At 41.2% G+C, this 16,206-nt stretch overlaps 1 protein-coding gene and 1 non-coding gene across 5 annotated transcripts in view; one reads left to right on the forward strand and one right to left on the reverse strand.

Annotated features, from left to right (window-relative positions):
* Positions 1 to 16,206, forward strand: part of CLIP1 (CAP-Gly domain containing linker protein 1) — a 127,550-nt gene that overhangs the window by 14,935 nt on the left and 96,409 nt on the right. The gene's annotated exons all lie outside the window — the stretch shown is intronic.
* Positions 13,235 to 13,320, reverse strand: TRNAQ-UUG (transfer RNA glutamine (anticodon UUG)). Its single transcript has one exon. It is a non-coding gene; the product is annotated as a tRNA-Gln (tRNA).

Here is a 16,206-nt window from a genome sequence, read left to right on the forward strand (position 1 = left end):
GGGCTACTTTTTTTTTTTTTTTTAATTTTTTTTTTCAACGTTTATTTATTTTTGGGACAGAGAGAGACAGAGCATGAACGGGGGAGGGGCAGAGAGAGAGGGAGACACAGAATCGGAAACAGGCTCCAGGCTCCGAGCCATCAGCCCAGAGCCTGACGCGGGGCTCGAACCCACGGACCGCGAGATCGTGACCCGGCTGAAGTCGGACGCTTAACCGACTGCGCCACCCAGGCGCCCCCATGGGCTACTTTTAAAAGAAGCCCCTGGGCTGGGAAATTCTCTATTCCTGTCATCTTTGTCAAAGGCTTAGAGAAAGTGAGACAGAATTACTTGATGCTTTAGTTTGAAAACTGCAGTATCGCGTCATTTTACGGGTTCTTGTTTGGATGTTGAGTCAGTTCAGAACTTTTTTGTACTCTTACTACGTACCGGGTACTTTCTTAGGTCCTTTGGATGCAAAGATAGATCTTACCCCTGACCATGAGGAACTTAGTCATCGCATACTATGAGGACGAGACAGGAGTGTGATGCATCGTTCAGTAATAGAAGAGCTCCCAGTGGCTGGTGTAGTGCAGAGGAGGAGGAGGTAGGGCAGGGACAGTGGTCAGGAAGGACCCCACGAGGAGGTGATGCATCTGCTTAAATTCTTTTAGCGAACGTCCCAGAAGCCCTGCCCCAGGGGAATGCTCAGGGTAGTGCAAACACAGACCATCCTCGGGGTGTGAGGCGTGACTGTGCAGTTCCCACCCCAAGAGTGTAAGCTCAGGTCAGCCAGGAAAGGAGATGTGTTGAATTGGCCCCACACAGGCCCATCAGCTTATTGATGGGGTTTCGATGATCGTCTTCGCAGTTGAAATACTTGACCTTTCCTGTTTTACTCAAGAATTGAAGAAAATATGTAAATGTTCTTCAGTTTCATCTTCTCCGTTTTTTTTCTGTACATAGATGTGAAGGTGAATGAAATTGAAATGGGGGAAAATTGAATGACTTGCCTTTCTTTGGTGGAAATACGAACAGTTTGGAAAGCTACCAGAGTGTTGTGTAAGCGTGTTCAGTGGCTGAAGCAGACCAGCTCAGGTTACACTGCATCTCCCGTGTTGGGGGTGGGGACAGCGAGTGACACAGCATACAACGGACACTTACATAACCATGACTCCAGGGGATAGGATTAAGCTGTGAATGGACCTCCCAAACTCCGGAATATGATATTAGAACACAGCCTTTGAATTTTTCTCTCAAGCTTGACTTGAAAGTGAGCTTCAGAAACCTATCAAACTAGACTTTCCATTACTCTCGGACCTTCTTTCCCCTTCCCTTCTGTTATTAAGTTTGTGAACTTTGATCATTTTAGAATTAAAAGGCAGCACGTAAATCTCCGAGTGCAGCTGTCTCTAGGTAAGTCATGTAACTTGTCTGGTGCTGGGTTTCCTGCCCGTCCCCAGCAGAGCAGAGTTGAAACCTGGGTCTCCAGATGCCTCTGTCCTTAGCGCACAGCCGGTTTCCAGAGGCTCAGTGTCCGACTCCCTCTCCTGGCAGATTAATCTCATTGCAGGTTCTTCAGCTCTCTTTTGCCTCCTGATGGAATTTCCAGAGTTAGTAGATAAAGGAGGATTTTTGTTTGGCTCGTGGGGCGAAGTGCACCTCGAGGGGACCAGGTGCAGCATGGGATGTGATTTGCCGGGGAAGACACGATGCCCTCCTGGAGGGTGCCAGGTGTGCCGAGCTTGCGGGAGCCTATCTTATCAGAGGAGGCTTCTCTTCACAGGTGGCAGGGTACTCTTACTTTGGCAAAGTTACAGCCACTGTGGCTTTCCTTTCACTTTGGATCCTTGCCCTTTCACTTAGGGAGTTTGGATTTGAAATCCAAAATAGTTGGGGCGCCTGGGTGGCGCAGTCGGTTAAGCGTCCGACTTCAGCCAGGTCACGATCTCGTGGTCCGTGAGTTCGAGCCCCGCGTCAGGCTCTGGGCTGATGGCTCAGAGCCTGGAGCCTGTTTCCGATTCTGTGTTTCCCTCTCTCTCTGCCCCTCCCCCGTTCATGCTCTGTCTCTCTCTGTCCCAAAAATAAATAAACGTTGAAAAAAAAAAATTAAAAAAAAAAAAAAAAGAAATCCAAAATAGTCAAACCACAAAAGGGTGGGGTTGGAAATGGGTTTTACTTAGTAACCTCCAGTTCTAACTGAGGATACTGAGGTCTGGAAAGGGGTTAAATGCTAGTGCAAGGTCATCCAGCTGGGACGGAATCCACGTGTTAATTTCCCAGTCTCTCTGTTGATACTTTTATTTTTTTAAGTCATAACATTTTTTATAGCAGTAAATAAAAACAACAATAAAACAAAAATGAGTAAACTAAGCCTTAAAAGAATCAGAGAATTATGAAGAACATTATTGCTTTCATTTGAACATGGTTTATACCATGCTTATTTTTGGGAAATTGCTTATTTTAAGGAGTCTCTTGTTTCTGTAAATTGCTTAAGCTTTTTTTAGGTTATAAGGGAGAAGGCGGAGTTTAGACATTACTAAAATACCTCCTATAATAAAAACTTTATATCATGGAGAATTTCAAATGTGCACAGAAGTAGAATACTGCTGTCATCTAACCGGACAAGTTGTCAACTCATCAGTCGTAGCTCACATAACTTTAAGCGTGCTGTAGTCAGACTTGTGTATTTTTTACACCTATTTTGCCCTTGCCAGTAAAATGTCTTTTTTGCTTTTAAGAAAATATGGTACTTTTATTTATTATTCATAGAATTATGCTCTTGTGGTGTGAAGTATTTCTATCTCAAGTGCTTATCCTAAAAATGTTTAGAGAGAGCATGCTTGCCAATGGGGAGGGGGCAGAGAGAGGGGGAGACAGAGAATCCAAAGCAGGCTCCATGCTGTCAGCACAGACCCCAACATGGGGCTCAAGCCCACAAACTGTGAGATCATGACCTGAGCTGAAGTCATTTGCTCAATAGACTGAGCCACCCAGGCACCGTATCCTAAAAATTTCTTTGAATTGACTTGGTCGAGATGATTCTAAAGCAGAGTTTTTATCTTTGTTACCACATTAAGAAGAGCTAACTTCTGTGACAGACCCCATTAATTTTAGTAATTAGGTAGAAGGGTTTTTTTTAAAAATATTTATTTTTAAAGACTAGTTAAGTTTATTCATTTATTTTGAGAGAGAGAGAGAGAGAGAGAGTGTGAGCAGGGGAGTGCAGAAAGAGAGAGAATCCCAAGCAGGCTCCACGCCATCAGCCCAGTGTGGGGCTTGAACTCATGAACTGTGAGATCATGACCGGAGTCAAAACCAAGCATCAGATGCCCAACTGACCGAGCCACCTGGCCACCCCAATGTTTATTTTTGAGAAAGAGAGGGGAGGGGGGAGTAAGGGGGAGAGAGAGAAAGAGAGAGAGAAAATATGAGTGGGGGAAGGGCAGAGAGAGAGAGGGACAGAGGATCTGAAGCGGGCTCTGCTGATGGCCAGAGGGCCTGAGGTGGGGCTCGAAGTCAAAAACCACAAGATCATGACCTGAAGTCGCACACTCAACCAACTGAGCCATACAGGTGCTCCGAAACAGGTAGAAGTTCATTTTCAGTTATGGGAAAGTCCAGGGTGGGTTTTTACTGATGGGCGAACAGGAGAAGTGATTCAGAGATCCAGGCTTCTTCTTTGTGGTGACCCCACGATCCTCGGGCCATGCTTTTGTGGTTGCCCAGTTTGCCTCCATCAGGCCATCAGAGGGCCAGGATGGGGGTGCATAGGGGAAGATAGTAGGGGCTAGGCCTAGGAGTGACCGATGGGCCACGTGTCTTCACAGCCCATTGGCTAGAACTCAGTCATGTGACCATGCTAGCTGCAAAGGGAGCTGGGAAATGTGGTCTGTGACTCCAGGAAGACAAATCAGCTTGGTGAACACCTAGCCACCGTGTGGGTGTGCATATGCACCTCTCATGCTGGCCCTGTGTGCTGCATTCATGTTCCTGTGTGGAAGCAGCACAGCAGAGTGTTTTCTTTGTGGTTCAAGCCATTTTACTGTGGCCTTAAAAATCATTAGTGTTTTTTCCTTCTCAAGAAATTACATCTATTCATTAAATAAAATTTGAGAAACCCAAGGAAACACAGAAAAGATACAAAAACTACCAATAATCCCATCACCTGGAGATGATTATTAATTCTTTGTTACATTTCCTTCCAATTCAAGAGGTTTTTTGTTTTTTTTTTTTAAGTTTATTTATTTATTTTGAGAGAGGGAGGGAGGGAGGGAGAGAATTCCAAGCCGGCTTCATGCTCTCAGTACAGAGCCCAGTGTGGGGCTTTATCTCATGAACTGTGAGATCATGACCTGAGCTGAAATCAAGAGTCTAATGCTTTACTGACTCAGGCACCCAGGTGCCCCGAATTCAAGAGTTTTTAGCTGCTTAGAAATAACAGTTTATTTTTTTAACATTTTTGAGAGAGACAGAGCATGAGTGGGGAGGGGCAGAGAGCGAGGGAGACACAGAATCTGAAGCAAACTCTAGGCTCTGAGCTGTCAGCACTCAGGCTCAAACTCCTGAAACGTGAGATCATGACTGAAGCTGAAGTCAGATGCTCTACCAACTGAGCCACCCAGGCACCCCTAAATTTTTATTCTTTTTTTTTTTTAATGTTTTATTTATTTTTGAGAAAGACAAAGTGCAAGCTGGGGTGGCGGAGAGAGAGACAGAGACACAGAATCTCAAGCAGGCTCCAGGCTCTGAGCTGTCAGCACAGAGCCCGATGCAGGGCTGGAACACACAAGTGGTGAGATCATGACCTGAGCTGAAGTCGGACGCTTAATCGACTGGGTCACCCAGGCTTTTTTTTTTTTTTTTTTTTAAATACTAATTCTTACTTTGTGCTGACTTGTGAACTCTAAAATTCATCAGAGGGAGAAGCTACAACAGATACCAACGGCCTGACAATTTTGCCTTTTCTTAGCAAAAAATACACCATTGAAGAGCTGTGGTGAGGCTTTGTTTACACTTTTGGCATTTTCAAAATGAACTTCTAGGGGCGCCTGGGTGGCTCAGTCAGTTGAGTGTCCAACTTCGGCTCAGGTCATGATCTCATGGATAGTTAGTTCGAGCCCCGCATTGGGCTCTGTGCTGACAGCTCAGAGCCTGGAGCCTGCTTCGGATTCTGACTCCCTCTCTCTCTGCCCCTCCCCCTCTCATGCTCTGTCTGTGTCTCTCAAAAATAAATAAACGTTAAAAAAAAAAAAAACCCAAAATGAACCTCTAGTTTGCACATCATAATCTCCTCTTAGTGAATAGAGTAATAATTGGGGCTGGTGAAGTTAGATTGTCAAGGCAGAAATAACATTTTAAGTTTATGATTTGCTTCCTACTCAGTTTTTAGAATTCTTAAGAACTGCTTAATTTTGCAGGAGAGAATACTAAGAAAAGGTGTTTGAAAATGAGCCAAAATTAAAACTTACCAGCTTGAAGTATATATGAATGTGTTTCTGGTGCTGAGCTGAGAACTTGGGTGGATGTGCTTTTCTCTACGTACCTGCACTGTTTATCCTGGTCAGCAGTGCAGAAAGGTGTTACTCATCTGAGGTGGGAGAGCCCTCTGCATTTCTTGTCATCAGCTCCAGATTCAGGGATCTAGAACCTTCAGGGTTTCCTTTAAGGTGGTGAGGTTGCATCCTAGAGGTAGACCTACATCAGAATTCCTCTTTGTGATATCATCCTCATGACCTCACAGGCAGGGTTGCTCAAAATGTTTGTGCAACTTTTGGCAGGATATGAGCTGAGACCTGGCCCGATTCTACAGACACCATGAGGTACCAGATTGTCTCATATTGGTAGATGGTACTGACTTTCCTGCGACTTCTGTAGATTAAAAAAATAAAGACATTAGTGGTAGGCCCTCTATATTTTACTGAAGCTATATAATGGTAAGAAAATCATTGTTTAAAATATCCTCTGGCAGGACATTTAAAAACAGAAAACTCAGTAGTAGAGCAGAAGGATTTTACTGTGAATGGGTATGTGGTTAATCAGTGGCTCTATTTGCTATGTAATTTATCAGTTTTTCTGTTTCCTGCAAATAGTCCTGACATTTTTGTTGTTTGAAAACTTGCCCTGATGCTGAAGATGGAAACAATTTGAAATGATTAGACTTGGTGATCAGACTTTGTATACATTATGACCCAGAGGCTTGCTTGAATTCAGACGCATCACAACAGAGAAGTTGTCATCATTTGTTTTTGAATATATTGTTTTGCTCTTTGTACTGGTTTTAGTTGGAGTTGGAAGAGAAAGCATTGCTTCACACAAATGCCCAGAAGTATAGTCTCTGATGGTTAACACATAGAATTTTCTTTTTTTTTTTTAAATTTTTTAAACATTTACATTCAAATTAGCTAGCATATAGTGCAACAATGATTTCAGGAGTAGGTTCCTTAATGCCACTTACCCATTTAGCCCATCCCCTGTCCCATAGTCCCTCCAGTAACCCTCTGTTCTCCATATTTATGAGTCTCTTATGTTTTGTCCCCCTCCGTTTTTATATTATTTTTGCTTCCCTTCCCTTATGTTCATTTGTTTTTTATCTTAAAGTCCTGATATGAGTGAAGTCATGATATTTGTCTTTCTCTGACTAATTTCACTTAGCATATTACCCTCCAGTTCCATCCACATAGTTGCAAATGGCAAGATTTCATTCTTTTTGATTGCCGAATAGTATTTCATTGTATATATACACCACATCTTCTTTATCCATTCATCCATCGATGGACATTTGGGCTCTTGCCATACTTTGGCTATTGTTGATAGCGCTGCTATAAACATGGAGGTGCATGTGCCCCTTTGAAATAGCACACCTGTATCCCATGGATAAATACCTAGTAGTGCAATTGCTGGGTCATAGGGCAGTTCTGTTTTTGTTTTTTTGAGGAATCTCCATACTGTTTTCTAGAGTGGCTGCACCAGCTTGCATTCCCAACACACACATAGAATTTCTTAAGGATTGTCCTCCTTTAAACAAAAACTTCAAAAACCCGTTCTTCCTATATAGTAGGTGCAAGCACTTGATAAATTAACCCTCCCATCTTTTTTAAAGTAGGTATTGGGACTCTTCTAACTTTGATTCTGTAAGCCATGTTGAGAGATTATTAGGCGATCAAAAAAATTTTTGTTACTGCTTTGTCCTCTTGCAAAGCATGTCAGTATTAGACTCAACATCGCATTTTTTGAAGTAGATTTCTCTTTAAAGTGTTGTCCTATGTATTTCTCTCTGTAACAGCCGTATGTCCCAATTTTCTTAAACATGTAGGACTTACAGTCTTAAAACATTGACTTTCTTTGAGACTAGGTCCTTTATGCGTCCTCTAGGTGTGTTCCCTTTCAAATGTCTCTCTTTAACTGGGACGTCTTTGAGACAGCTTCTTAGAAATGAGCCATCCTGTAAACATAGGTTATAGATACTTGAAACTGCAAATTTGAAGTGAATTTTAGCTACAGGGACATTTAACTGCTTTAGATTAGTTTTCATTATTACAAACATTTCTGTGTTTTCAAGATATATTCTTATGTAGGGAGAATGGAACTGAATATTTGATTAAAAAACTTTTTTAAAATTTATTTTTGACAGAGAGAAAGAGAACGAATGGGGGAGGGGCAGAGAGAGAGGGAGACATAGGATCCAAAGCAGGTTCTGCACTGAGAGCAGAGACCCTGACATGGGGCTCAAACCCAAGAACCATGAGATCATGACCTGAGCTGAAGTCAGATGCTTAACTGACCGAGCCACCCGGCACCCTGAATCTTTTTCGAATTCCTATTCCCTCTGCAAGATCTCTTTCATGGAAGGGTTATCCAGGTGGGGTCTGAATGGTAGTGGGTCAGTCATAGCAGAGGGGGAGTGATCCCGGAGGTATCTTACAATGACAGTTTGGTAGTTTCCTGGGGCACTTGAAACAGTACTTGCTCATTGTGCTTTGCATAGTGTTAGATGGCTCTGGCTTCACTTCCAACCTTGGAATTGATTAGTCATGTTTTTATTTTGATTTTTCTTCTTTCCAAGGTATTGGTAATTAACCCATTGGTTTTTTTCCTAAAAGCAATTTTTATCTTTATCTGGATGTTTTTTTTTTCTTTTTTTTTTTTTTAATTTTTTTTTTTTTCTTTTTTTCAACGTTTATTTATTTTTGGGACAGAGAGAGACAGAGCATGAACGGGGGAGGGGCAGAGAGAGAGGGAGACACAGAATCGGAAACAGGCTCCAGGCTCTGAGCCATCAGCCCAGAGCCCGACGCGGGGCTCGAACTCACGGACCGCGAGATCGTGACCTGGCTGAAGTCGGATGCTTAACCGACTGCGCCACCCAGGCGCCCCTATCTGGATGTTTTTATGAGGCAGAGATAGCTTATTAAAAGGAGTAACTGCAGGGGCACCTGGGTGGCTCAGTCAGCTGAGCGTCTGATTTCTTCAGGTCATGATCTCATGGTTTGTGAATTCTAGCCCCGAATCCAGCTCATTGCTGTCAGCGCAGAGCCTACTTGGAATCTTCTGTCCCCCTTTCTATCTGGCCCTCCCCCAGTAGCATGTGCATTGTCTCTCTCAAAAATAAATAAACATTAAAAAAATGCTCTCTGTTTAAAAAAAAGTACAGTAAGCTTATTGTTCTATATTTTGAGAAGGGTGTTGTCTTGAACTGTAACCACCATTTCTGGAAATCTGTTCAGAATGAAAGACTGACATTTATGTAATTTCCTGTTAAAATACTGTGTAGCAAGAGAAATTCTATCTGATAGGAAAATGGGGTGCTTGGATTCTTAGAAATAATAGCTATTTCGGTGCTTACTATGTACTGGCATTATCCTAATCACTTGGAACTTCCCTAGGTGCTGATCTTTTCCAGTGTCTAACATCTAACACACTAAACAAATGTGTACCAAATCTTGATTTCCCAGAGGGTAGAACACATTTTTTTGTTGGGTGGAGGAGAGTATTTCTACTTTCTGGAATACTAACTTGGAGTAAAGCTGACATTCTCAAAACATGCAAAGCACACTTCTTTTTGGGAACTACGAAAGAGGATAAGTCTTCTAAGGTTATTTGCTTCCCTGAAATAAATATCTTGTCCTTTTAAAATTTGTTATTTAGGTCAGATCTCAGAGTTAAATCACGAACTAGGATATTAATCTACTTCAAAATTGTTGCTTGAGGCCTGACTTTTTTTTTTTTTTTTTTTTGTCTCTCAAAATAAACCTGTAGGTTACACAGGGAAAAGAACAAAGCCCTGTTCCTCTCGTGTTGATGTTTAGCAACAAAGCTTCCAGTTAAGTGAAATGTAAACCTTTTAATGAGAAGAGAACCAGAAGAGTTGGTGCCACCGAACCATCTATGTGTCCCTACTTTTAAAAAAAAAAACTAATTTAGTTTTAAATTTATATCCAAGTTAGTTAGCATATAGTGCAACAATGTTTTTAGGAGTAGATTCCTTAATGCCCCTTACCCATTTAGCCCCCCCATCCATAACCCCCCCAGTAACCCTCTGTTTGTTCTCTATATTTAAGAGTGTCTTATGTTTTGTCCCCCTCCCTGTTTTTATATTATTTTTGCTTCCCTTCCCTTATGTTCATTTGTTTTTTTACCTTAAAGTCCTCATATGAGTGAAGTCATTTGATATTTGTCTTTCTCTGACTAATTTCACTTAGCATAATACCCTCCAGTTCCATCCACATAGTTGCAAATGGCAAGATTTCATTCTTTTTGATTGCCTAGTAATACTCCATTATATATATTATGTGTTGTGTACATATCTTTATCCATTCATCCATTGATGGACATTTGGGCTCTTTCCATACTTGGACTATTGTTGATAGCGCTGCTATAAACATTGAGGTGCATGCGCCCCTTCGAAACAGCATACTTGTATCCCTTGGGTAAATACCGAGTAGTGCAATTGCTGGGTCATAGGGCAGTTCTATTTTTAGTTTTTTGAGGAACCTCCACACTGTTTTCCAGAGTGGCTGCACCAGTTTGCCTTCCTACCAGCAGTGCAAAAGAGTTCCTCTTTCTCTGCATCCTCACCAACATCTGTTGTTGCCTGAGTTGTTAATGTTAGCCATTCTGACAGGTGTGAGGTGGTATCTCATTGTGGTTTTGGTGCGTGTTTCTCTGATGATGGATGTTGAGCATTTTTTCATGTGTCAGTTGGCCATCTGGATGTCTTCCTTGGAGGAATGTCTATTCATGACTTTTGCCCATTTCTTCACTGGATTGATTATTTGTTTTTTGGGTGTTGAGTTTGAGAAGTTCTGTATAGAGTTTGGTTACTAATCCTTTATTAGTCATTTGCAAATATCTTCTCCCATTCTGCCGGTTGCCTTTTAGTTTTGCTGATTGTTTCCTTCCTGTGAAGAAGCTTTTTATTTTGATGAGGTCCCAGTAGTTCATTTTTGCTTTTGTTTCCCTTGCCTCTGGAGACATGTTGAGTAAGAAGTTGCTGCGGCTGAGGTCAAACAGCTTTTTGCCTGCTTTCTCCTTGAGGATTTTGATGGCTTCCTGTCTTATGTTTAGGTCTTTCATCCATTTTGAGTTTATTTTTGTGTAAGGTGTAAGAAAGTGGTCCAGGTTCATTTTTCTGCATGTCGCTGTCCAGTTTTCCCAACACCATTTGCTGAAGAGACTGTCTTTATTCCATTGGATATTCTTTCCTGCTTTGTCAAAGATTAGTTGGTCATATGTTTGTGGGTCCATTTCTGGGTGAGCATCCAACTCTTGTTTTTGGCTCGGGTCATGATCTCACGGTTTGTGGGATTGAGCCCTGTGTTGGGCCCTATACCGACAGTGTGGAGCCTGCCTGGGGTTCTCCCTCTCCCTCTCTCTCTGTAAGTAAATAAATATTTTAAAAAATGAAAAAAGGGGCTCCTGTCTGGTTCAGTCGGTGGAGAATGTGGCTCTTGATCTCAGGGTCATGAGTTTGAGCCCCATGTTGAGTGTAGAGATTACTTAAATAAATAAATAAATGAAAAAAGTACACCAGAACTTAGGTTTTGTCATCTAGGGAAGCGTTGTTCATTTATTACAGTGATAGAGCCATTAATAATTCTGGGAACTCTTGGAATTTTCTGTGTGCCTTGGTTACATTTTTGCTATGTTAAGTAGTTGCACATCTTATTATTTTTTTGCACATCATATTTTAAAGTTTTTTTTTTTTTTTTTGATTCAAATTTTGGAAACAGCCAGTAGTGTTTTAGAGTCAAGTCCAATGAAGAGCTTTGAGAGATTGAGTGGTCATTACCACTTTGGGTCACCAATAAAGTACAACTTAACAAACTGTCTCTGAAGTTAATTCTAAAAGAGGAGTCAAGGATACTTTTGACCAAAGCAGTATTATTGAGATAACCTTAAAATTTACTCAAGTGATTACATTTGACATGGAGATCCTTCCTGGATGGAGGAGGTTCTAGAACAGTGCTGTTCAATAGAACTTTCTGGCATGGTAGAAATTGTTGTATATGTTGCGCTGTGGTTATTGAGCACTTGAAATGTGGCTGATGCGACTGAGGAGCTGAATTTTTATTTCATTTTGTAAGAATTTAAAGTTTAAACAGCACATGTGGCTAGTGACTACCATCCTGGGTAGTGCAGATCTAGAACATTTAGCTTTCAGTGTGCCTTACAGACCAACATGAACAGTTGATGGTAAGACACTCTAAAAATCTTAAAACAGTTATTTTACCAGCAAAAATGAGTTGATTCTGGAATAGCAGAGAATTGCAATTCAAGATAAGCAGGCGGTAGCAAAAACCATAGGCCAGTCCAACAAAGTAAGCACGTTATTCTATGGAGAAGGTGGAAGTTGGGAAGGATAAATTTTTGAGAAGAGTCCATTGGAGAAAGGCAAGAGTTCAGGGTCATGACTGTTCCGCATTGGCTGAGTGAGGTAGTCAATTTCTTGGAGGAGATGCTGTATACATCTTATGCTGTTGGGGCCTGTAATTGAGGATTCTTTCCTGTTGACAATTGTGTTGGGATTGGTCATTGACAATTCGTGACTGATACTGCTTGAGAACTCCCCCTCCTGGCCTCCTGACTCCATGTTAGTGAGGTTTCCCTTTACTCATGTTCACATTATCAAGGCAAAGTAGTTCGTGGGATTTCTGGTCTGTCCTACCATACGTGCAGAGTAGTAGAGAGGCCAGAGTTGTCATGTATGTTCAGTGGTATCTAATTTTTATAGCCCCTGCAAATTTATCCTTGCTAAGGTGTTATGTATGTGAAGGATTTGAGATGAGAACCTTCCTCTGTATTTCCATTTTGATCACTGACTTCAGATGCTCATGGCTCCTCTTCCTGAAATTTAAGACCTGCCCCCGGCAGCCCCCATCTGTTACTTGTACCCACGGTTTGAGTGAGTGAAGGCTTGGCATGCCACGAGAAAAAGCCTGCCAACCCTTGGTTTAAATCTTTGCTTGACAATGATAGCCAGGTTAAGATCACTGAAATGAACAACTGAAATAAATTTAGGGTTTAAGAGGAAACTCCAGACATCTTTCATTTCCTACCACTAGAATCTTGAAGTAAAAGCTGATCATAGTAAATTTTTTTGATTGAATTCTAAAGCTCTTGTCTAACTTGATTTATTGCAAGAATCTTCTGATGTTAGCCAAACCAAGCTGCTCAGTGTTTTACCCACATGCTTTATACCTTTCCTCCTCCTTCTTCTCCTCCTCTGAAGTCTTTTCTCTGGGACTTCTTAATATCCTGACTGCTGACACCTGTACAAGGCTGTTACTTTCCTTTGAGCCCTTGCTGAAATCCTTCCTTGCCATGAAGCGTTTTCTTTCTGCCTTAATCCACTCCATCCTTCCATCTTCTAAAAACACTTCCAGGATCATTGCATGGTTTGGTATTTCTTGTAAGTTACATTGTAATCTTAGTTATTTTTCATGTATGTGGGTCTTTTCTTCCCAACTACATTATAAACTCCTTGAGTTTAGGTCTATGCCATGTATTTTTCTGTCACCTGTAGCAAGCACCAAGTATGATCTTTTAAAATACTGATACACTCTGACTGGTGTGCGTGTAGAATTATTGAAACAATTAAGACTATTTTCCTCATTCATTTTCTTTTTTTTTCTTTTAAAAAAATTTTTTTAATGTTTGTTTATTTTTGAGAGAGACAGAATGCAAGTGGGTCAGGGGCAGAGAGAGGGAGGCACAGAATCCGAAGCAGGCTTCAGGCTCTGAGCTGTCAGCACAGAGCCCGATGTGGGGCTCGAACCCACAGAGCTGTGAGATCACGACCTGAGCCAAAGTCAGGCGCTCAACCGACTGAGCCACCCAGGCGCCCCTCATTCATTTTCTTTTTTTTAAAATTTTTTTTTTAACATTTATTTATTTTTGGGAGACAGAGCACAAGTGGGGGAGGGGCAGAGAGAGGAGACACCAAATCTGAAGCAGGCTCCAGGCTCTAAGCTGTCAGCACAAAGCCTGACGCAGGGCTCGAACTCACGGACTGCGAGATCATGACCTGAGCCAAAGTTGGATGCTCAACCGACTGAGCCACCCAGGCACCCCCCTCATTCATTTTCTTTAGTGAGCATTGTTTATAAAGTACTGTGGGGAATATAACAATGACTAAAAGACAGTCTGGTGGAGCGCATAGATGACACACACAACTTAGTGTGTCAGGTGCTAGGAAGAGGTACAGATTCAGTACTACAGGAAGTTACACATTTTCATTGGTGAGCATTGGAGAAGGGTTTGTGGGGCAGATGAGTGCCTGAATCTGCCCTTGTGTAAGGTTTCAGCAGATGGAGGTAACTAGACTTGGAGAGGGCATTCAAGGCTGAGTGAACCACCTGAAACGAAAGCACAGAGGAGTGAAACGCTGAGGCTTCTGTAGTGGTATTTGGGGAATCGGACACGTGGATGGTTCATGTGCATGTAATTGAGAAAATGAACCTCAGGTGACTTTTATTGATTGTTCGGCAGTGAGTGGTTCTTGAATGTAAGCATCAGAATCACCAGAAGGGCTAAAAATACAAGTAGTTGGTCCCCCACCCAGAGTTTGTTTCAGTAAGTCTGGGGTGGGGGAGGGCCCTGATAAGTTTCTAGGTGATGCTGATGATGCTGCACATTTTGAGAACTAATTTGGAGTACCATTCCATCTGATAACCAACTTAGAGAAATGCCTGGTTTATATATATAAATACCCCAATATTAATGGATAATTGTGTTCTTTTTGCATTATGTACGTAAAGTCTTCCCACAAATTTTAAGTTCAGTTATATCACTCACCCGCCAGCACAGCGCTGTGCCAGTGGTAATACAGTAGTAAATACTGTACTTGCTAACTTGGCGTCCGCATCTGTGACTGTCTGAGCCAGAAGCACATGCTTCTGAAGCCCTTAGGGAATGGGGGTTTTCAACCTTTGCAACTCTAAATACAAAGCACAAATGGATAGAACAGCAGTTCTCAACACTTTTTTCCTTAGGACCCTTTTACATTCTTAAAGATTATTGAGGTGTCCAGAGAGCTTTTCTTTATTTAGGTTTTATCTATTGATGTTTATACCATTTAGAAATTAAAGCTGGAAATATTACTTCATCAGAAATTAGAAATCCATTACACATTACATAAATTTTTAATGAGTAACTTTCTCTAAAAACTTGAACGAAGATGGCATTGTTTTTACATTTTTGCAAATCTGTCTTTAATAGAAGACGGCTTAATAGGAGACAGCTGCTTCCTCATTCGATCTGTAGTGAATCGTTTTGGTTGATGCACATGAAGGAAATTGGCCTCAACGGATGAAGAGGAAGGGAAAGGAGTATTTTTAAGAGCATTTTCAGATAGTTATGGATTTTCTTCTACCAAAATTTGATAGGTTGTAGTTTATTAAAAGTGGAATCTGAAACCATATGAATGAACTTCTATTGTTACATAACAGTCGATTGGTTTAATTTGTGCTTTGAATGAATATTTTACCCATGAGTGATTTTGTAACATTATGCATTGTCCGTTGAAAAAGATTGATTCACTGAGTTACGGCACATTTCATTATAATATCAAAAAATTACATTTGTTAATCCTGTTGATTTCATCAGAGAATTCTTCAGTATTGGGAAACTGTCAAGCTCACAGTGGAGGATATGTTTTCCAAAATTTGAAGTTTCTCTTGAATACCTAGAATTTATCTTTGTTTTTTTTTAAAATCTGTGCTTATATTCTATTTAATTTATTTTTGTAGTTTTACATCCATGTTAGTTAGCATATAGTCCAACAATGATTTTAGAAGTAGATTCCTTAATGCCCCTACGCATTTAGCCGATCCCCCCCCCACCACAACCCCTCCAGTAATCCTGTTTGTTCTCCATATTTAAGAGTCTCTTATGTTTTGTCCCCCTCCCTGTTTTTATATTATTTTTGCTTCCCTTCCCTTATGTTCATTTGTTTTTTTATCTCAAAGTACTCATATGAGTGAAGTCATGATATTTGTCTCTCTAATTTCGTTTAGTGTAATACCCTCTAGTTCCATCCATGTAGTTGCAAATGGCAAGATTTCCTGCTTTGTCAAAGATTAGTTGGCCATACACTTGTAGGTCCATTTTTGGGTTCTCTATTCTGTTCCATTGATCTGTTCCATTGATTGTCTGTTTTTGTGCCAGTACCATACTGTCTTGAAGTATGACTTCAAGCTTCTTATACAGCTTCAAGTCTGTAAAATTTATCTTTGTTAACAAAGATAACCCTTCCTTGAAGGGACAGGGTCACATAGTTCATTTTCAAGAGAATGTCTGCCAGATTACCCAAGCCTCAGTAGCCATAGTTGACCAGTCATTTTTTTCAGGTACAATAGATGTTCCCTAAAGAAGTGGCTAATTGAGTGCGTTTCTCTGTTGTACAAGTTCTTCTTTGAGACGAAGTGGGGCACAGCTGAGGTGCTTCCTGTCTACTTGCCATGTTGCTGCAGAGTATTAAAAAGGCATGTATTTAAGGGTTGGATTTCTTTTAAATTTTTTAAAACTTTAGTTTATTTTGGGAGAGAGGGTGCACAAGAGCATACTACCTCTTCATTACAGCGGAGGACGGATAATTTCATACTATCCCTTCCTGTGCTTCTGGGTTCACCTCATTTAGCCCAATTCTTCACTCCTTCTTTTCTTCCCAAACTCGAACTCACCTTCTGTAATTCAGGTTGTAATGATCAGTCTTCTATGTCCCCATCC

This window comes from Lynx rufus, unplaced genomic scaffold (assembly GCF_022079265.1).
Source record: "Lynx rufus isolate CCGP_SWC_20201006 ecotype Redwood Valley unplaced genomic scaffold, mLynRuf1.p SCAF_24, whole genome shotgun sequence".
Lineage (NCBI taxonomy): Eukaryota > Metazoa > Chordata > Mammalia > Carnivora > Felidae > Lynx > Lynx rufus.